General features: G+C 41.0%; 1 protein-coding gene across 4 annotated transcripts in view; it reads right to left on the reverse strand.

Moving 5' to 3' along the window:
- The window catches only part of LOC139470184 (polycomb complex protein BMI-1-A-like), a 113,456-nt gene that overhangs the window by 34,234 nt on the left and 56,604 nt on the right, over positions 1–22,618 (reverse strand). The window lies entirely within an intron of this gene.

Below are 22,618 nucleotides of genomic sequence, written 5' to 3' on the forward strand. Positions count from 1 at the left end.
ACGAACAATGTTGAACAATATTGAACAAACAATGTTAGGGATGATGACTGTTTTGGGACAGCACACAATTTTAATTAAAAATATCCCCCAAAATATACATGATGCCTAACTTCTTTTGTTCAGTATAGATCAACGAATGCGTAGGAAGTGACAAAAACAAAACGAAAAAAGAACGTCAATTCCCATAAAAAGATCCCCTTGAAAGTCGCCCCTAATGACAAAATTCCCGCGGGACATGACGCAAAACATGCTCATAATTGTCCATGTTGATATGCAAGCCGGGGGGCACGCTATTGCAGAGGGTGCAAGACACGTCAGAAATGTCTCGCAACAGGAATACCCACGGCCAAGACATGTTCAAGGCCCCCACGAACACAGCCCAGTACCCGTTGTCCTGACATGGGGGATTAGGAACCCATAAAGCAACCCTCTTAGCACTTATGGAGTTCAAAGACTCACGAGGTCACGGGGATTGGCAAATTTCTCAGGGTAATTACTAGGATTATTAATGACATTTGGATGGCACTCGACATGTCCACGTGTCTATTTCAGTACTGCAGTAGTCAATATCACTCGACTGCCTATACATTTCAAACATGGAGGCTGTCGTCCTGACAACGCTAACAAGCAATTCTGTTGATGGCATCTTTATAATTAGTTGGAAATATAGAAGTAGCCATTGAGTTAGAGAATGAGTGAGCGAGATCGCTTTATACGCCTTGACATATTTATACTCCTGCGGCGTAAAACGACAACTTCGCGGAATTTTGTGTTTTTACGTTTACTAGGGCTCCAATACACCTAACCTTTCTGTCAAACGTGAAAAAGAAATGAAATATTTATCCGCCGGTCTGTTTAGTTAATAACATTTCGAAATAATCAATTAATGCCAGGCCAGACTGTCCCCTTATGATAAAATCGCCATAGAAATGAAAAAACATTTTTATAATTTAAAAAAGTTTTTAATCTCCTTTTCAGATGACCTAGATGTTATTGCTTGTTTGAGCGCCACCTAGGGTAGGTAGGGCGTCTGGAGGTCGGAGGGCAGAAGGTCGGAGGTTCGATCCCCGTCATGTGATAATTGCGAGTGGTAGTGGAAACTGCGGCATGGTATCTCTGTGGGCTAGGACTATAAAACCGGCATAAGTTTGGATTCGTACAGGGACACACACACACACACACACACACACACACACACACACACAAACCATCCCTCACACATAACCAATAGTCTACAACATACACTGATATTCCAATCGGGTGATACCAAATCCCCTTTTCTCCTCAAGTTGGTACTAAGACAAAGATGGACTGAAAACGGCTATATCGAACATCGCATCACGGAAGACGACAATTACGCAATAAATCTTATTTCAAAAGAAACATGATCAATTCCCACCAGAGGCCGACCCTCATCGATTACCCACAGCCTTTGCACATGCAAGTTACTCAAGTCCATCCACATTTCTACAAAATGTTTTGAAGGTAATACATTTTCAACGAAAAAATGGTAGAAACTGACTTTCGGATGCTTTTCTAAATACAACCCAGCGGATCTAAATCGTGAAAATATATGAGACCCGTGCGAATCAGTTCTGAGCTAAAAAGTATAGCCTCTGGCTACTTCCGTTTCCGGTCTCGAAAACCTTATAACTAGTTGTTAGGAAAGATCGATGCTATTCGAAATGTCAAGATGACATGCTGATTTCCTTACAACAGAAAAAGATGATTTATTGAAAGGGCCTCAAATGAACTTAACTCAAAAGGGCGTTGAAAAAAATCTTGTCGTTTTGACATTTCCACTTAATTCGAATACTGGAACTTAATACAGAACGGCATTTCCTTAATGGATTTCATTGCCTGTCACTGAAACCGATCTACATGATAACGTTACATTTTAAATCTTCCACGTGTGAACCACAGTGATGGATACGTCGACATCTTGTCATCCTGAATGTGTTGATGGAACGAGTGGTTTGTTTTAACGCCTATTTGAACAGAATATCAGGTTATACCAGTTGTACCTTGGCGTGTGTGCATCAACTTAATGTGTGCGTGAATATGATTTTACGCCGCCTGTAGTAACAGCAAAAATGGACTTCACACATTGTACCCATTTCCGATTTTATTGTGCTAGCCCACTGAGATACCATGTCGCAATTTTTACATGAATACCCCACTCAGACACAGTATACTGACTCCGACAAGTCCTTGTTTTAGCCCCTTAGTGCCGAGCGCCAGACAGGGTAACACCAAGTCCCATCTCCTAACGTCTTTTGGTACTAGGCGGCCAGGGATCGAACCCCGGACCTTCCGCTCTCCGGGCGGACGCTCTACCACTAGACCACGGAGGCGGTCTGTAGTGAAACTATTGATAATATTCGTCAGCATACATAATGATATTAAAACCGGTAATTAGCCCACTACTACACTAACGTGAAGGTGGCATGTAGTGTTTGTTTAAATACGCAGGTATGGCGGAGTCTTAAAATGATTTCATTTCTGATTGGCTGTATTTATAGAGGGCACAAAAAACGCGCATAAAGAAGAAATCTACTGTAATGCACAGAACATGTGCAAGTCAACAGCCAGACTCCTGCAACATATGCCAACTGATATATTGAAAATTTCCACCATTTTTGCACTCTGTACAATAACAAACCGCAGTTGTACAGGAAGTCTCCGACAAGCCCACTGGAAAGCCTCGGTATCGCTCTGTAACCGCATTGCATAATATTTATGCGGTACCATGGGTCTTTTAGGCTCTGGCTAATTTTATTCGGTGCTGTGCAAAAAAAAGATTCCTGAGCGTGTAATAGCTTCCAGCTATATGTAAATAATGCAGTTTGTCCGACATATACCAGGAATGTTAAGATTTCGCCTTCCGGGTGTGTGAATATTGAATTCATAAGATCTACACGCGTGTACGGTGTTCGTGGAACTTTAGCTATGCTTGGCGAATATTTAGTATTTAAGTGCGCCATATGACGTAATACATGTGTCATATGAGTGACTGAGTGAGTGAGTTAGGTTTAACGCCGCTTGGTACAGTTTTCCCATATATCACCGTGTGTCAGCGTTATGTATGAGTGAGTGAGTTTGACGTAAATCCGTTGTATATATTATTTCAGTCACGTGGTGTGTCAGCTTCCTGTGGTCGTAAAGTTTATCCTTTTTATGAAACCCGAATATGGTTATGGTGTTGACAAATCTACACTCGTAATCGGGGCGAATCTGGGATTCGAACTCACGATGATAGGCTTCTGGCACGCCAAAGGGACGCAACTCATGTACAATATGAAATGGCATGTGTGTTAATTAGCATGAGGCGTTCACAGTATAGTACACGATCAAAGAAATGTAAATATACTTTGGAAAAAAGCAGTTCCATGGTCATGAGAAATCTGTATCAAAGCAGGCTACTGTACGATTCCGACTGTATCATGAGCATGTGTTTAGGAATAGTGAGTAAAGGTGAGCTTATCCTGCCCCAACGGTGGCACCCGTCACAAACACATGAAAAGGCAAGTCAATTGTTCTAAAACAACACGGGACCACATGGTACAAAATAGGGAATTGCATCGGACATCATATTTATCAATGCGGCCGCAAATTTGGCTCCCACATGTCTACTATAATCCATTTTTTAAGCTTTACTGAGGACTTGTTTCTTGTAACCCTGATGAAACAAATTATGACGAGTAAAGTGATACGAATGGATTAAAAATTATGCTTGTCTGTGTTAATTAGAATGCAGAAATAAATACAACTGGAATTAATTGTGGTAACTTGGATTATGCCCTTGATGTTGTACGAAGTTCAAGGCCAGCCCAGTGTCGAAAGGGGGATACAACACAGTGAGTGAGTGAGTTGGGTTTAACGCTGCTTTTAACAGTATTCCAGTTATATCACGGCGTGTCAGCTTAATGGGGGAGGAAAGCCCGAAGTTATGCAGGTCTCAGACGTTTACCACTTCGGTGAAACCCACGAGCACGGGTATGGTGCTGACAAACCTAGAAACATAATTGGGACGAACCGGGATTCGAACCCACAATCATAGGTTTCTGGCGTGGGATACAACACAAGCGATATGTGGTAAGTGTTCAACAGGGAACACACTCCGAGAAACCGTCTTCACAGAGCGACACCACGAATGACTGAAAAACAGCAGTCTGCAAAGTAGCAAGCGAAAAGACGAGTTCCTCGTCTGAGGATACATTGTCAAGATACCCCCGCGAGACCACTCGCAGAATCTTCACAGATGAAGTGATTGAATATTCTCGGTGGCGGTCTCGCAATTGAAGTCAACGTGATAAATTGTACAGTTTCTTACATTCTCCAGACTAAACACTCCATCACTAATGGATGCTGCAACATTTGTTGAACAACATCTTCAATGCCCTTAACCCAATAGAGTCGTTAGGCGTTCTGAAGGTTATAGCGGTATGTAATTGATGACCAAGACATGAAATCGATTCTCCCCATTCTGTATTTCCTAATGATTGACACTTTGACCGACGTCACGCTGTGATGGGCATTTTAGGGATGGTTTATTAACGGATTATCTTTCAATAATGGATGAAGAGGCAAGTCGGGCTTCCTCGAATAGAGACGTCTGTTCATTTCAGAGTGAAATAGACAAGTTGCGTCATTGGTAATGGGCGGATTTACCCGACAACAGCTGGTATGAGGTTAATTAAGCCTAGAGACACATGGAGATATGCTATTTGCATAAATCATTTAGCGCCTTAACGTTGTCTTAAAACAATTAAGCTTGAAATATTACTTTTCCTGATTTATATCCCAGTTTTGAAACCTACTTAAGAACAAAACGGTTGAGTTTTTTCCACGGTGACAGCGTGGCATTAGCCCCATAAGAGAGCCATATTTGGAATTGAAAATAACCAAAAATAATATTTCATAAATATATACGTGCAATAGAAGTATATGGTAGTAAGTGAGTGGGTTGGGTTTAACGCCGCTTTTAATACTATTCCAGTAATATCATGACGAGTGAGCTTAATGTGGGAGGAAAGACCGAAGTGATGCAGGTCTCAGACGTTTACCACATTCTTGAAACCCACGAGCACGGGTATGGTGCTGACAAACCTAGAAACATAATCAGGGCGAACAGGTATTCGAATCCACAATCATAGGTTCCCCAATAATATAAAGCATATAATACTATATATGTATGATGATCATTGACCATATAGATATGATAAACATGATGATAGTAATAATTAAAAATATTCCTCTTATATCGACCTTAATTAGTAAACGCAGGAGCTTTCTCGGCTCCATGGAAATCTTACAACCCATACTGCCAGGTAGTTCAATATCAACTAATTTCAAAGTTCAATTTTCAGCTTGGTTAGACGTCAGGTATTAAACTCTACATTATTAATCTTGTTGAGAACTGCAAATTCACATGCAAAGGAAAATTCCAATCATTCCACTGAAATTACAAAAGCATTACTCTCCCGAGTTCTTCATGTGTCTCCGTGAATTTTTCGAATGAGTCAAAATTGTTAAGTTTGACGCTCCGCATCTTGTCAGGCAAAACTATCAATTCTGGTTGCTAACGTAAACGGACCTTAAGACATATTCACACACGCAAATACCTCTTCAGGTCTCGAGATAAGCCGTTGCCAAGTAGTATGGAGGAATAGCTTCACTCAACGACCTTGTGGCGGCAAACAGTTCGGAGATCGATGTCAATAGCAGAGTCTTGACAAGCCCACTGACAACTGACGGGTGCTTATTTCAATAGTTTGAGGTGCTACGCGCTACTTTGCCGTGAAAAGCCATGTAATCGAATTACAATTTCCTCAATTATGAAACCGAGACTGTTGTTATTGTCATTTCTGGATTATTATAACACGCAATAGCGAAAGATAATTTTTAGAAAAGACAAACACGGTAATATATTGCAGTGCCTCTCATGTGAACACCCGTGGTTTTTTTTTTGCATGGAGTCGTTGGGAAGGTTTTAAGAAATGTTCTTCCTTGTCAAACATAACCGGATCACTTCATATCAAAAAAGACGTAAATACTAACAGAAATAGATCAGCCTGGGTCTGACAGTTCTTCAAATGTGAAATATACAAGAAATAGACAAAGAAGCGTGCAACACACGGTTAGCATAATGGAAATGGCATATTTTCTTATCTTGTTTTCTCACCTAATGGCAAAACCATGTATGTTAAGGCGCGTATCGCGTGCCCGCTCGCCTCTCATATATCCTCCGCAACAGCTGATCGGGGGTATCTATATCTGTCAGTCATCCCCATTTTCTGAAATCCCCCTGAGATTCAAAAGGGGCAACGGATTTAATGAGGGACGGGGGCCAAATGCCTCATAACAACGAAACATCTGTTTTAATTTGGTTTGCAGATGTGATTCCAGGGTCAGGCTCGGGTTAGCTGCATACATGCACACGAGCTGATTGTTTATCAAACAATGACATATATCAAATGTCAGAAATAACGGTTTAGTTAAATGTCAATTTCAAACTAACTGCTACGTAAATTAAAATATGGGAATGATAGGTAAAGGCCGAATGTTTTGAATGTCAGCAGCGCAGGTTGTCTGAAATGCAGTGTCGAGCGTGTCCACAATGTCTATCTGTACGGCGAATAACAGTAATTATTTGCTGTCAAGCTGTCATCCGCTAGAACATATGATATATTCACTCAATACGGAAGTGTGTGACATATACACGCAATGTCGTAAGTTATGTCATACATACAACGAATCAATTGCAATTCACAAGAAAAGAAACAATATGACTGTTTTGCATGTTTTTACAGGACTATTGCTTGTTTCAGTTTTGTTTTGTTTGTTGTTTAAAGCCGCACTCAACAATATTCAAACTATATGACGGCGGTCTGTAAATAATCAAGTCTGGACCAGACAATCCAGTGATTAACAACATGAGAATCGATCCACGCAATTGGGATAAGATGACATGCATCAACCTAACCTCACCACCCGATCCCGTTAGTCGCCTCTTACGACAAGCATGGTCGCTTTTTACAGCAAGCATGGGTTGCTGAAGACCTTCTCCCCCGGATCTTCCTGGGTCTACACATCATTCTTACTATGAACCCTACAGCTAAAACACCCACGACATTGACCTTTCACAACTGGTGCAACGCCAGAGGTGAATACTCCGAGAAATCAACAACGTAAACACAACGCTCATGTATGCTTTGTTTTTGTTTTGTGCAGACAAATAATTAACGTGACAATGTACATCGTTGAAAAAACATGCTATTGTTGGATAGAGGTATAGAGGCACGTTATGGCGATGTTGCCTTTGGTTCAATTGTCACTATAGTAACGATAGTTTTATTTAAAGCACTAATAATACAAGAACGTGATATAGTTATGGCTACAAGTATCATTGGATTAACGATGTTTGTCCAACATGAATTACTTTCGGAGGTGTATATATCAGTCTATCAGCATAATGTCACACTGATTTCATAAATCGAGACCCGGATGGAATTGGTCTTCACAACCCATGCTTGTCGTAAGATGCAACTAACGGGATCGCTGGTCAGGCTCGCTTACTTGGTTGATGCATGCATCGTATCCCAATTGCACAGATCGATGCTCATGATGTCAATTACTTGATTGTCTTGACAAGACTCGATTATTTACAAACCGCCGTCATGTAGCTGGCATTTTGCAGTGTAGCGTTAAACAACAAACAAACAAAACATCAAACTCCTCACGGAATTCCTGATCAAAATTGACAAAACGTGGAATTTGCAAAACGTGAAATGTACAACCCCTGTGACATGTACTCAAGCCACGATCAAGGCTTATTACAGGACATGGAACACTGTACATGCAATAACCCATTTATTTCCTGGAATATATATCCCACAATGACAAGGACGAATGACAACGATGAGTTTCCACGTGTCACCGCGATGATGGACTGAAATACACACCTGGAAATGAACAACATTTGTGAAATGTACATCCCACCTGCGCTGTACCGTGATGAAGCGATTCTGTGCCATCAGCTGACGCGGGAATGTCGTCACTGTTGTTAATTGCATGTCAATCATGCAGCGAAGTACAGCTTCCCTCATGCTGGACGTTATTGTCAATATATTCGCGGGTGCTCATTGCATTAGCGAATGAAATGAATGTCAGCAATTCCATGAACCGTGATATCATTGTACTGCTGAGTTGTATTGTATGAGAGGCAATAAGCATGCATGATATCATTTATTCTTGTCGGCCACATATGCCATACATGACAAATTCATTGCAAATTGCCGAGTGTAATAAACACTCGTATGGCTGTTATACGAAACCCAGATCATTACATATGGTGTCATGTTGATCTTTGCAATTGTAATTCAGTAATATGCATAATTGAAAATTTCATATATTAATAAATAAATTAAATATCAACATGTGACTGTAAACCAAGAGTGCATATACGTCCGTGTTATCCTATGAGTATTTTGTCTGCCGGGGTATCACATTGGCAATTACACATCCATTCATAAAAAATACACATCATCGAGGGGAGGAAGAAAGTGAGAAACTATTCGTCCCTATCGACATAGAGAGAAAGACTACTATGCCTATCGAATGATTCATTCCTTAAATAAAATCCGAGTAAAAACAGACGTAATCAGCTTGTCTTCATTATATTGATCAATCTCAATAATTGTTTTCTATCAAGTTGCACTTAAGGTTTAATTATGATAAATGCATAAATCATTGATTTGAGTGTCAGGTAGCTGTCACCGCGTCTCTTGATCCAAGAACATTTATTGATAACAATCATAAATAAATCATTCCATCGTCTCCCTGGCTTTGTATTTCAAGTGACCGTAAGTATTATGACTGTCTGAGAAGACATTTCATGTCATGCACATTCATGATTAATGAATAGTGTAATTAGACGTACTTAAATATGCATAATAAATCTCAAACTGCAATAAACAAGTACAGTGTACTTGTTGTTCTGATCAAACAAAATATGGACTATCTAAAATATCAGGAACATCTATTGGTTTGTCTTTCAAATAAAAAAATAATAAATTAACCAAAAGCGTATTTGATTATCAATTTACCTGTAAATATTTTAGAGTTATTTTACATTGTGGTCAGTTCTATGAAAACATGACACTTTTTATGGATAGCGACTTCTTTTATTATTGTCAAAGATTCAAAGACTAAAAGAAGTTGCTATCCATAAAAAGTGACATGTATTCATGTTCTTCCATCTTCTAAATGTCTATCAATGACTTAAGTCAGTTTTAGTTTCTTTGTGTATTCTTTACGATCGGATTTATTTGTACATTGACATAATATTGATATGATATTGACATGAAATCGACACAGCATGAGACATATGCTTCTGCAGAGATCATTACTAAACGCCACGAGGCCAGTTCGAAGTATAGTTACGCGACACTGGCTTTAACTAAGAAATCCGATGACATTTTTATACGCATTCATTACGGTTGCGTCATGACATCTTTAGATGTTGGCCCTGATACAAGTTTCAATTTTGCTATTGACAACCTATTAGCATCTGTCCAGGGTAACGGGTTCCCCGAAACTAAACGCATAACATCCACGGATAAAAACCAACACGGTTGATGACAATAACTGTGCAATACAGCTAGTTTGATTGGTCCAATCGCGCCCCCAAAAACATCAAACTGGCAATAAAAGCTCCGCGTCGTTACTGGGGCAAATTTACGCATCTCCAATGATTATGAAAGTCAGTGACTCGAGAGACCCCATGTCCATTTCCGCACGGACACAACGTGACCCTGGGTGAGGTCCCGAGGCTAATGTCAGCTAAATGACGGCTCAAGGATCTGGAAAGCTGAAAGTAATTCCGGCTATCATAGTGCTATTTGTTGAATGTTCCTTATTGATTTGAACGATGGGAAACCTGCGGGGGTTCGTATCCAAATGCAGAGCAATGGTAATTTACCGTTCCTTGTCCGCAGTCGTTTTGGGAATCGGGTCGTTGTTGGTGTCGTTGATACCGCTGATGTTGAACAAAAGCTGCCAATTAGTTCAACAAAATGAGACCCTGCAGTGCCCCGATAACATTAACAGCTTCCTATTTAAATATTTAAATGAATCCTTGAAACGAATGTATAGCCAGTCGCACTATCAACCTGGGAAATCTATCAATGGACTTGGCCTTCGCGAACGATGACCCGCCTTCTCTGATACCGCTTCTGAAAGGAATTAGTCCAACGCTTTCCCTGATCTAATTCCTGGTTGTTAGAGGTCGACATGACCTAGATAATTGATTGAATTCTCCATGCTGAGGAGGTATTTGGAAAGGGTTAGCGATCCGTAAGTAGGGGAGATTGGTAGTATTAAGTTAACAGTTCCTATAATCAGTTACGCAATCGGTTGCTGAAATTGGGCGGCTGTGATCTCCACACCGCCCCTGATTGGGTATATCTGTAGTTATGGGAGCCTTTCATCCTAGTGTTAGTCGGCTAACTATGGCAAAGGCAACCCATATTTCCTTATTACAGCTGTTTGCTGGTGATGGTGAGGATTTTAACCACTGTAAAGTTTTAATGCCGAGTGTGGACAGAACGCGTTTCAGTCCCTTATAAAACAGACCCTTGACCTCGAACATTTTGTATCTCGTTCAAATTAAGCTCGATAACGGCTACGTGAAATCCTATATGACTGACTGACTGAGTATGGTTTTACGCCGCTTTTAGCAATATTCCAGCAATATCACGGCGGGGGACACCACAAATGGGCTTCACACATTGTACCCATGTCGGAGAATCGAACCCGGGTCTTCGGCGTGACGAGCGAACGCTTTAACCACTAGGCTACCCGACCGCCCCGAAATCCCATATGAGCCCGTGAACAGCATATATATATAAAAAAAAACGATTTAAAAAGACTCCTTTGAAGCTGCTGCATTGAACGTCAATCGTTAAACGAAACAAGTTTAAATTAATCGCTGACTCTGTAGCCGTACAAGTGGGACCTAGCATTTATCATTCCCATCACCAGGGAACAATTATATTTTGTAAACCCCATGATAAAGATCATCCCCCTTTTATTATTGAAACATGATATAAAAGCAATCCATCGATTATCGTACTACCGATCACTTGTTCGCCTACAATAGGTACATTAACACATATCTTATACTAATTTAAGCCAAAAAAACGTTTATGGTACAAACATTTGTGGCATCTTAACGCAAAAAACATCCCCTGTAGCTATTCAGGATAAATAAATACATGAATTGGTTTGTTTAATTAAAACACAAAGGGACAATGGGGTAGCCTAATGGTAAAAACATTTGCTCGTCACACCGCCGACCGGGTTCGATTCCACCTACAGGTACAATGTTGCCTTGTGACATTGTTGGAATATTGCAAAAGAGCGGCGTAAAAACACCCTATGAAAACATGACTATTGGAGTCCATCGTCATGAGTGAATATGGTTTTACGCCGCTTTTGTCAATATCCCAACACACTCACATTTGGGCACCCAAGAAGTTAGCTTCACATAATTTATCTATGTAGAAATCCAACGATGGCTTTCGGCGTAACGAGCAAAGGTTTTGACAAAAAGGCTACCTCACAACCCCTTTGTGTGATGCAACAAAATAGACACGAATAGGGGGTACTACACACGCTACAAACGCTAGACGCAACCAGAGACCATACACCGGTATATGGTCTCTGACGCAACGGAATCAACATGATTAAGACAAGCTATTTCAACAAACAGCAGGTGTACGCATGCGCATAACCCTATGAGAAACGTGTCAAATGCCTCCCGACCTCGCTGCCACAGTCGCTTCATGGCAGACGTACCACGGAATGGCTCAATGGAGTCGATTGCCCTTGACTAACCTGCATCCATTGGTTCCAGTCGACTGTAATAAGCCATACTCTGTTGGATGTCACGCCTGGTTTGAGTTGGGGAGCATTGCAAGAGTATTCTGGGACTCGTTTACCTCGCATTTTACCTCGAGTTACGGGTAATAAGTTTCAGAATTGTGTGAGGCAAATTGAAAGTGGACTTGTAAGTGCAATCAAGCGTAAACATAAGCGTTACAGATGTCACTCGCACTCGTCGGTGTTTGTTCACATAATAAGGGCGGTCGGGTATCCTAGTGATGCTCGTCACGCCGAAGATGCTGGTTCGATTCCCGACATTGGTACAATGTGTGAAGCCCATTTCTGGTTTCCCCCGTCGTGATATTGCTGGAATATTGCTAAAAGCGGGTAAAACCATACTCATTCACTAATCACTTTGTAGTTATGAAAGGGGGATGAGAGTTACCTACCCTTGCCGTGTTCTTAAATCGGATGCGTCTATACACGAACAGGAGACACAAGTATTTGTTTTGGGCAAAAGGTCACGTTTTAAAACCAGCTACAGATATGACCAGGCCTCACTGCATGCTATAAGCAGTTTAACTCTTATTACCAAAACCAATCCCTATTCATTGACACGTCGTGTTACACTGTTGTTTTAGTTCTCAAGTGTTAATAGGCCCACGTCCAAGAAACACGATGCTTTAAATCTCTCCTCAGATAATTAACCTTCAACAAATTGCTCACAGTGTCTCGGTATAACATCGGCTGGTCTCGGTAATAATCGTGAAACGTCGGTTATGAGTAGATGATAACGAAACTAATCGTACAAGCCAATGGTCGGTATATTGTTATCAGACACCGAGCTCGTTCAGCAGTAAATTAATCGCCTAATTCAGTTCTATGCTCAGCTATCGGCGACAGATACCGCCGAGTTTTGAATAACACCTCTCACATGAAAAAATAAGCGTCACGTAAACGGATCCGGCGATATAGCCGGTTTACTCAATTTCATCTGCATCCCGACGGCAAAAAAAATAGTGCAAAGGGAGTCGAGGGAAAACTCGCCCACGAGCAAACATGAAAACTGATTCCATGTCTAGTTTTTATGTAATGCGAAAAGATTGTCGTCACACTACTGACAAAAAAATGTTGGAGCCATAATGGCGCTTAATTTGCTGCAAATCCTTTGAGATATATACTGAAATAATATAGAAACGCAATTCTGTCTGGAGCGATTTTTTTCTGAGAAATAACAATATCGTAACGACATTAGAATTGCTAATAAAATCACCGAAAGCCTTTCGAAAGTTTTCTAAATCATATTTTGCTCGAACTGTTTTACTCGAGTAAAGCACTGTGGTACATGCCGGTAAGCGAACTGGAAGTGGTGAAAAACATCACAAAAATTTTGCCATCAAGTTTTACAACAACAGTATATAAATATCGTTCAGTTGACAACCTGGATGTTCCTAAATATAGTGTTTGGCTTCCCCTTTCAGAGAACAATAATGTTTGTCTTGAAGCATCGACTAAATGAATGAATGAATGATGTTTGTTTGTTGTTTGGCGCCGCACTCAGCAATATCCCAACTTTATGACGGCGGTCTGTAAACAATCGAGTCTGGACCCGACAATCCAGTGATTGACATCATGAGCATCAATCCTCGCAATGGGGATACGATGACATGCATCAACCAAGTCACCGAGCCTGACCACCCGATCCGTAAGTCGCCTCTAACGACAAGCATAGTCGCCTTTTACGGACAGCATGTTATATAAGGCGACCATGCTTGTCGTAAAGAGGCGACTATCTTGCACGAAACAAAAAATATCCCCTCACAGATATTTACGTGACGGCCTAACACGCTTTCTATCTCACAAGCACCAAATGGTGCGTCTGTTCACATCACAGATATCCAGCATTCAGCACAGTGATGTCGGCTCTACTGTTACACATTTCAATAGGAATAATTTCGTCGGAATTAAAAAACGTGTTTCATGATGGAGATTTGGACATAATCACGTGCAGCTAACATATCCTACTGTATACATATCAGTAGTCTGTCATACAGACCTGATACAAATATATCCAATACAGCCCATGCAAGTCTATAATGTTTGGCAAGTCTAGATTACTGCACTATCTGAAAATGAAGAGAATCTCTGGGCTCCTTTTTATTATATTTTCATTAAGATAATTTAACAACTTTTTTCTGTAAGATATGTTCATTTCAGAGATTAGATGTTTGTTTAACATATCAGTGGTCTGTCTCCCAGGCCTCTGAGAAAAAACACAAAACGAGTCCAACTCAAGTCTAGAAGTTTTGGCTAGTCTGACTCGCGTCATCTCCTGAAATTAAGCATTGTTCTGAGTTCCATTTGGATTTTAATTTTATATGTATACATATTTTTTTTTTTTAAAAAAAGATGTTTTATTTCTGAAACTTAATGTAAGTCTAGGTCTTACACATCAACAACAGTCCTCCTTCCATGTATTTCCCAGTGTCCCTTTAACACCGCTCAGCCGGTCTCCTTTAACGGGAGACCTACAACCTCAACTATCACAGTCAAGCATAGAAGGCAGGGGCGTGTTCGATTAGAATAACCGCTGTGAACCCGGGGTTCGGTTAACCCGATCACACGCCCAGCATGACTGTGTTTTCCTTGTAAAAATGCATATTTGGCGGTGAAGCTACAAGCTGGGCCAAGCCGTGAGATGGAGTCGTAAACCTCCAATCGAATTGACTTATCATACTTCAACACCTGTGGCCCAGAGTGCAGGGACGGTATAATCTGTTTCTGAAATGTCGGATGCAAGAACACACTGAAATACGTTAAGTTTCTGTAATAAAACGATAACACGTGATTTAGTGAATGTTCCGATTCCAACCGCGGGTTGATGAATATGAACGATAAGTATGTCTAGTTCGGTCAACGTGCATTTCAAAATTATAATTCAATTACGTTTGTCATTGTAAAATACGCTGATTAACATTACGGCAGAAAAAAACCAGGTTAGCTATACACAATTCTTATAAGTCTCTTCTGAAACATCGTGTTTGTGTTGAACAAACTGATTATTATTATTACTATTATTATTATTATTATCATTATTATTATAGTGTAAAGTTCGGAGATTCGAGAAGTTGTGGTCATTTTGGAAAGTGTCATCTCGTCCTATCCCTAAACATTGTTGTATAGTGGGTACCGGGAAGTGTGTTTGATTTAAACCCCGCCGATAACGACATCCAAACGACCGACAAAACGTGATCGTTGCATCCGGAATGAACTAAGCGACGTTATCATATATAACAGACCAGGATTTGCAGTCCCGATATATTCTGACACACCCCAAGAACCAGGAACCTGACGCTTTCTGTAGACTGGTGAGTGGAAGGTCGGTGAATTTCCCGGCTACGTCATACCAAATGACGTTAAAAGATGGTACTTGTCGTTACCCTGCCTGGCTGAGTGTCTGAGTGGGGTAGTCATGTTAAAATATGGCATGGTATCTCAGTGGGCTAGGATTAGTCACGACTAGGATATGCACACACACACACACACACACACACACACACACACACACACACACAGAGACTTGCTATATAAGTGCAAAAATCTTGAACGCGACGCTAAATGCCAGTTCACCTCACCCCACCCCACAGAACCATGTTATGATCACATAACGTTATCACGCTGAAACATATTATTTAAACGAAAAAAATCACCCTGTTCTGGTCGTTCCTTAATATATTTAGTATTTCAGTATAATTCTAGTTATCTCAAACGCTGTCTGAAGCAGCTTACTAAAACCATCTTCATCATAAATATCATAAAAACACCATGTTTATCTGGCACAATAAACTACCTCGAAGATATTGAATTTTTCAATCTATTCCCAGGTCGTACAATTTACGTGTGAGATCTGCGTCTAAACATGTTTAGTTAAACTGAAAACCAGTAACACAATACGGCCAATCACGACACTAAACCATCTCTCCATATCATATTTCTTCACAAAAGGTCATTATAAGTTTCGAGTGTACGTAAACTGTGAACATGTTTAGTATCGCGTGTCCATCATCCATCTTAACAGTATGACGAATCTCTAATGATTTAAATAAAATGTCAAAGTTAAAAGCAAGCTTAAATTTCTCGGATGACGGTAACTCAATTCTATCAAGTCAGTATCGCGCAGATTGGACCATTTATCTCCAAGATTGGCAGTTTGTTGTCGATACGCTCAAACTAGGCATTTGAACCTCTCAAAATGAAAACGGATAAGCATTAATTCAGAAACAGAGACCTACGTGACGGGTCAGTGGGTAGGGGGATTATAGCTATATACCTCTCGTTCAGACACGGGGGGATTGAATATCACTGAATGAGCATAACTCGGTGATATTGCAGGATTTACATAACATTAGGAGTTCTTTATTGCTGCTTGGGATTCAGCATATTTCAACAGTTCTTTGCTTGAACGAATATATCTGGTGTCACGTTCTCATGCCAATATAAACGCATGATACACCGAACTTAATGAATTATTTATTTGCGTTTTACGGGGTACATATCCTTATCGCTGACAGCCATGTCTACAAGTCATGTTTGGGACGTACTTCGACACATTCCCCCCCCCCCCCCCCCCCCCCTTTTTGATAAAGGTGTAACTTTCCCTCACCGGTGACTTATCCCAAAAAGAACATGTTTACAAACAAAAAATAAGTGAAAAAGTACTTAGCAATGCAACCGTTTTTCTTCATAACTACAGAGTGAGAGGTGTCGCTTTTAGCAATATTCTGGCAAAATCACGGAGGGAACACCAACAACAGGTCGAACCCGGACCTTCAGTTGTGACGTGCAAACGCTTTAACCACTAGCCTAGCTCACCACCCAAATGCAGTCAGAAAACAACATAAATTCGTTATACCAGATTTTCCCTAATCATTACTTCGATATATCCGACACTTTTCAAGTCATTCATCGTCATAGCCGATTATTTGCAAGACACATCTTTTCATATCCGCTGTTCCAGCCGAGTATACTTCGTCATATCCAATTCTACTTAAGCCTTACTTCCATCATAAATCCGTTTCCCCGTCATCTTCGTCACATCCGATACCCTGCGTCAACTTCGTCACATCCGACTCCCCAACGTCAACTTCGTCACACCCGATACCCTGCGTCAACTTCGTCAAATCCGATACACTGCGTCAACTTCGTCACATCCGACACCCCACGTCATCTTCGTCACATTTGACACCCCACGTCAACTTCGTCAATTTCCGACTCCCCACGTCACCTTCGTCAAATCCGATTCGCCACGTCACATTCTCAGCAAGCAGTAGAAAGTTTACCACCGCTGTTTTATTCAACAACGAAGCAAAAAGTTGGAAATTTCGAAAATATTTTCTTTTTTTTTCTATTTCGGCAAACAAAGTTGTTATTCATCATCATCTACAGCTACACATGCACATTCTAGCAACTCCGCAGATAACCATCAAGACCATTTGATTCTAAGCGTATGCTAATAATCTACTCGTAAAACATTTGACATTAAATCTACTTCGCTGAACAAAAGGATAAATTGTCCCATATAATTTTCTCTACATTTCAAAGTTCAAAATAACAATCCCCGAGGGCGCACAGCCCTTGCATGTATTTATTAAATAAACAATGGACGGCGTTAAATTCCAGCTGGCATTTCAAATACACAGGGAATGAGTACATAAATATTCTCATCAGATCACCTTCTTGGGGAGGCTGCTAATATACATGTCTGCCATAACGAAGTTTTTACAACGGTATTAGATCGTCGACTTTTGGCGACCTATATTTCATTTCAAGTAACGTCAATGATTGCGAACGCTTGTGAAATCCCAAAATCATTATCGATGCGTATTGGTGCGTATCAATTCGCACTGATGCGTATTGATGCGTGCAAGCCCCTTAAGCGATTCCATTACAACATTTTCGTCTAGAGATTTAGTTGATAGTGTTTCGGAATAATAAAGTCACACGCAAAATTCATATACAAAAGTGATATTAATACCGAAGATACACACATTAAAATACAACTTCATTTAAAGTTATTTGAATTCAAGTAGATGCGCAAAGATTTGAAGATGTTGTTATTCGTCAGCCAGAACATTGAAATTTTGATGATTTTCATTTCTATACGAGTCACGCCCCTCGTCACGGCTTCTGCTTAACTTGATGTGACTTGATGTGACATTGATAAAGGTGCATGTATATATATTCTAAACCCGCATACTTCATGACCATGGTTCATAGTCAACCTTGTGTCATCAACTACGGCCTTATAACGGGGTATGGTGGCGTACCATCGAGTTACGCGTTGTACAGAGGCTACGAAATATAGATTCTGTCAAAACGGACAGGTATTTGGTTTAGACAGTGCCGGAATAAAAGAATAATACACATTCGGACAGATGCCTCTTTACAAAGAGTACCTTGTATAGGGTAAATGTCGGTTCACCAACAGGAGAGGCATTTCAAAGGTGTCTTACATGGAGATTTGATTGTATACAAATCCTTGTTGAGCAGTGTGAATATTCGCGTCAGCATACAAAGGCTTACATCATGATCGAAATATGGACGGAACGAGTGTTTTGTTGAGACACGTGTTCAGCTTCCGTGTGAGCGATGGTTAGACTTTAGCCACAATGAGGAAGCTGATTAATTTGATTCCTGCTTGAGCAGGTTCAGTTGTTACTCTGATCGGGTTCTCAAAGAGTATCAAGACTTTGAGCTCATCCTCGTCATAAATCACCCCTTCATCGCCCCTTGTCAATTAGCACGATTATGATGTCTTATCGTTGTTATTAATGCGCGTCCGGGGCTAAAGATCATCGGATCAGGTCCCTGATTCGACATGGATGGAATAAAGTCACATTTGCTATCACAAATATACGGGTTTTGTGTATTTCGGTACACGCAGAGCGTTGTAGAGTAAGTGAGTGAGTATGGTTTTACTGCACTTTTGGCATTATTCCAGCACTATCACAGCGGGTGACAGCAGGAAAGACTTCACACATTCTACCCACGTGAGAGTGAGTGAGTGAGTGGGATTTTACGCCGCTTTTAGCAATATTCCAGCAATATCACGGCGGGGGACACCAGAAATGGGCTTCACACATTGTACCCATGTCGGGAATCGAACCCTTGTTGACGGCGTGATGAGCGAACGCCTTAACCACTAGGCTACCCAAGCGCCCTCGGAGAGTTGAAATAAGAACCTGGGTTTTCACAGGGATTACCACACACAAGTAACATCGTCTCAAACGAGCCCATGACAGGTGTCCCCTGTCGTCTTAATCAATAACCCAGGTCACTCACTCACTCTGGACACGGGGGGCACGGGGGGCCCAGTCGTCTACGGCGCCGCGATTCGCCGTGAAGAGTTGCGTCCCTTGGGCACGCCAGAAACCTATGATTAAGGGTTCGAATCCCGATTCGCCCTGATTATGTTTCTAGGTTTGTCAGCATCATGCTCGTGGGTTTCAAAGTTGTAAATGTCTGAGACCTGCATCACTTCGGGCTTTCCTCCCACATTAAGCTGACACGCCGCGATATAACTGGAATACTGTTAAAAACGGCGTTAAACCAAACTCACTCACTCACTCACTACTCTGGACACGATATGTCGAGATAATAGAGTTCGTCGTTTCAGTATTAATGCCAGTTACTCCCTTCACTTGAATCGGTGGCAATCCGTATCACCATTTCGCATGTTTCGGGCCAGTCTGATTCACGCTATGGCCCTAAACAAGCACACCAATCCCGCATTACATAGCGTAATATCAGGGCCGGTAGTGGTTAGAATAAGGCCCGTAACTTGCATGTTTATCAGATTCGTGTATACAATCTAGGCTTAATGCTAATCAGGGATATGGAAAGCAATGGTGATGGCAGAATGTCGGTCACGAACTGAGCGTTAATGTCAAAAGAAATTACACTTTTCTAACCCGGTATGCCGTCATGTCTATTGAAGCGAGCGGTTTCCGCAAAGAGAGTGCATTGTTGTAAACTGTGCATTAATGTCAGGATACGAGGCAAAATATAACACCCTCTTCATCCTTCTTCGTCAAAAAATAAAATCACGAAAAATGTGTGAAGAACGTCACATTGTATTTGTTCATCTATCCACGGACTTATATAGGTCCGTGATCTATCACATACGCTGTTATTTAATTACACGAAGAATGCTTCTATGTAATTATGGCAATCATTAACTCAGGACTGGTAGAAAAAATACAGTTAGATTGAGCAGATATTTTGAATTAATATGGCGGGACTGCCCATTTGGCTGAGCCTTGCTTCCCTTTAAGGGCTGGTTAGACTTGCTTTAATCATCCTTTCTAGATTATGTAAATAATAAGAACAAGTTGTCCCCATAAGAGACTGGAGTCCTTAGTACTGTCTACATATCTAGACTTGCCTTTAAGGAATATAGAATTACTACACAACAATGGACTTTTCTTTCAGTACAGCCTTGGAGCAAGGATAGGCGCCGGTCTTTGCGATCACGTACGTCTCCATCTCCCGGCGTTTCATCACGAAGCATTATGAATCCTGTGTCGATTTCAGAAATTCCTGTCTCGTCTATTTCAGTACCAGTCTCCATTTCATTTCCGTGTCTGTTCCAAAGTGTTTTCACCCTCCTCAATAGTTCCTCCCTGAGTTTATTGACCGCGACAAAAAATCAGTCTCGCCGCAAGGCAGCGAAAACGTCAAAGGCATTATCATTTCCATCGCAGTGTTATCATTTCCATCGCGCTGTTATCATTTCCATCGCGCTGTTATCAATTCAGTAGGCATTTCTACATCAAAGATATGACGAATGAACACGAATGTTGCTTTCAGTCTCAGAAAATACCCCCTTTTACTACAAACAAGCATAGCGACCACAACATTTGGCTTGCGTTCTTCACAGTTGCAAAAACACTGCAATTGAATTGCCCGGATTGTTGAAATGCTGCGCACGGCACTTACAAGATGGCGAGACTAAGCACCGGACTGCCGTGCCCGTGCTTGGCTGGGAGGCACGTGAGAATGCTGGAGCTGAATTAAAAACCTTTGTTTGAACAAGTTGCAGAAGAAATCGCTACACGTGTCTACTTTGCTCCGCGAGGTGGCCTAGGTGGTGTCATGGCGGTGTACATTTGTACTTCGGTCCAGACGAAATTGGGAAACAGTCCAACGCTAACAGCTCATATCGGTGAAATTGTACCCTTCACGTGTTGACTGTTTACAAAAACAATGGTTACTGTGTGTTTCAAGTAGGAATTTCTTTGCTGAATAATGGGTTTGGGGCGTCTGGTTTGATGTGGAAACGTTTCCATGCGTGAGTGAGTTGAGTAGAACGCCGCTTTGAAGAGTATTCCAGTTATATCACGGCATGTCAGCTTAATGTGGGAGGAAAGCCCGAAGTGATGCAGATCTCAGACGTTTACCACTTCGGTGAAACCCACAAGTGTGATATGGTCCTGATATGTCAAGACTCACACAATGTCAGAGCGATTCTAGGTTTCGAACCTAGGGACGCAATCTTCGGTGGTTGCGGCGTCTTAGTAGGCTTGACTATGTTGAACCCAGTTTTCCGTGTTTAGCAAACTATGTTATGTCCAAAATACTGTAAGCGCATATGATTACTGTGTTCTACGTAAGGAATTTATCATGTACTTTAATAGTCGAAACCATTTGAGCCTCTAACTTATCCTATAGTTTATCAGGGTTACTTATTCAAGTGACTTGATTTTGGAACCCTTAGCATGTGGGATCAAACCCAGATTAATCTTCAGAAGAATTTGTCGTAGACAGAGCCTCGCTCTGGTACTGGTCACACGACCGCAAAGAAAAATACTGAAGTTCTATTGCAATATTGAATATTGATATTACACACGTTTGAGAATTAATAGTGTAAAATGCTTCAAAAGCCATTCTTCCCTGATTATTTCTCAACCACAATAATCTTCAAGTTGTCTAACTTATTTGATATTTTCTCAGGTAACCGTTTCAAGGGAGATATTTTACCTTAACGTTTCCTGTAATCATCGTATCAACACAATTCGTTATCCTCGACATATCTTCCTTATATAAAAAAAGGTTTCCTATTAATAATTTCTTTTACTGACGATTAATCCAATACAAACGAGCATTTCTCAGCATTGCAAATCGACACTTGGCGAAAGTCCCTAAGATAGCCATCAGAGCCGATGTGCCACGAGACAGTCCTCAACGCTACATTTGATCTTTGAAAAATGACTTCACTTTGGGGAATACGTTGTTCGAACAGAGCCATTACCCTAAATATCGGCATATGTCTTTTATCAAGCCAGTCCCTTGAGAGGTCCAACACACAAACGCAAGAAAATGAGAATAGTTTGATCCCCTTTGCGAACGCAAGCTCATCGTTTCTCAAATCACATTTTGGAGACACACTACTATGCGAAGGAACGACTCCGTCCCGTTCTATTTTTTTCAAAACACCATTGGCGTTTGACAGCTAAATTCTCCTTATATCTGCACCCCGTGCATGAAGCAGATCAATGGGACCACGGAGCTCACATCGGGGTTGTGGGGAAATAGAGGGAACTGGAAGAGATATTATGACAGTGAAATTATAGAAGCATCCATTTAAAGAATTATGGTCAATAAAAACCGTTGGATCCAAGTCTCATCTGATTGGATGCGTCCTGGCATGTGGAGGTTTTTGGATGTTCATTAA

The sequence above is a fragment of the Haliotis cracherodii genome, unplaced genomic scaffold, assembly GCF_022045235.1.
Source record: "Haliotis cracherodii isolate W230 unplaced genomic scaffold, xgHalCrac1.p SCAF_20, whole genome shotgun sequence".
In the NCBI taxonomy this organism is placed as follows: domain Eukaryota; kingdom Metazoa; phylum Mollusca; class Gastropoda; order Lepetellida; family Haliotidae; genus Haliotis; species Haliotis cracherodii.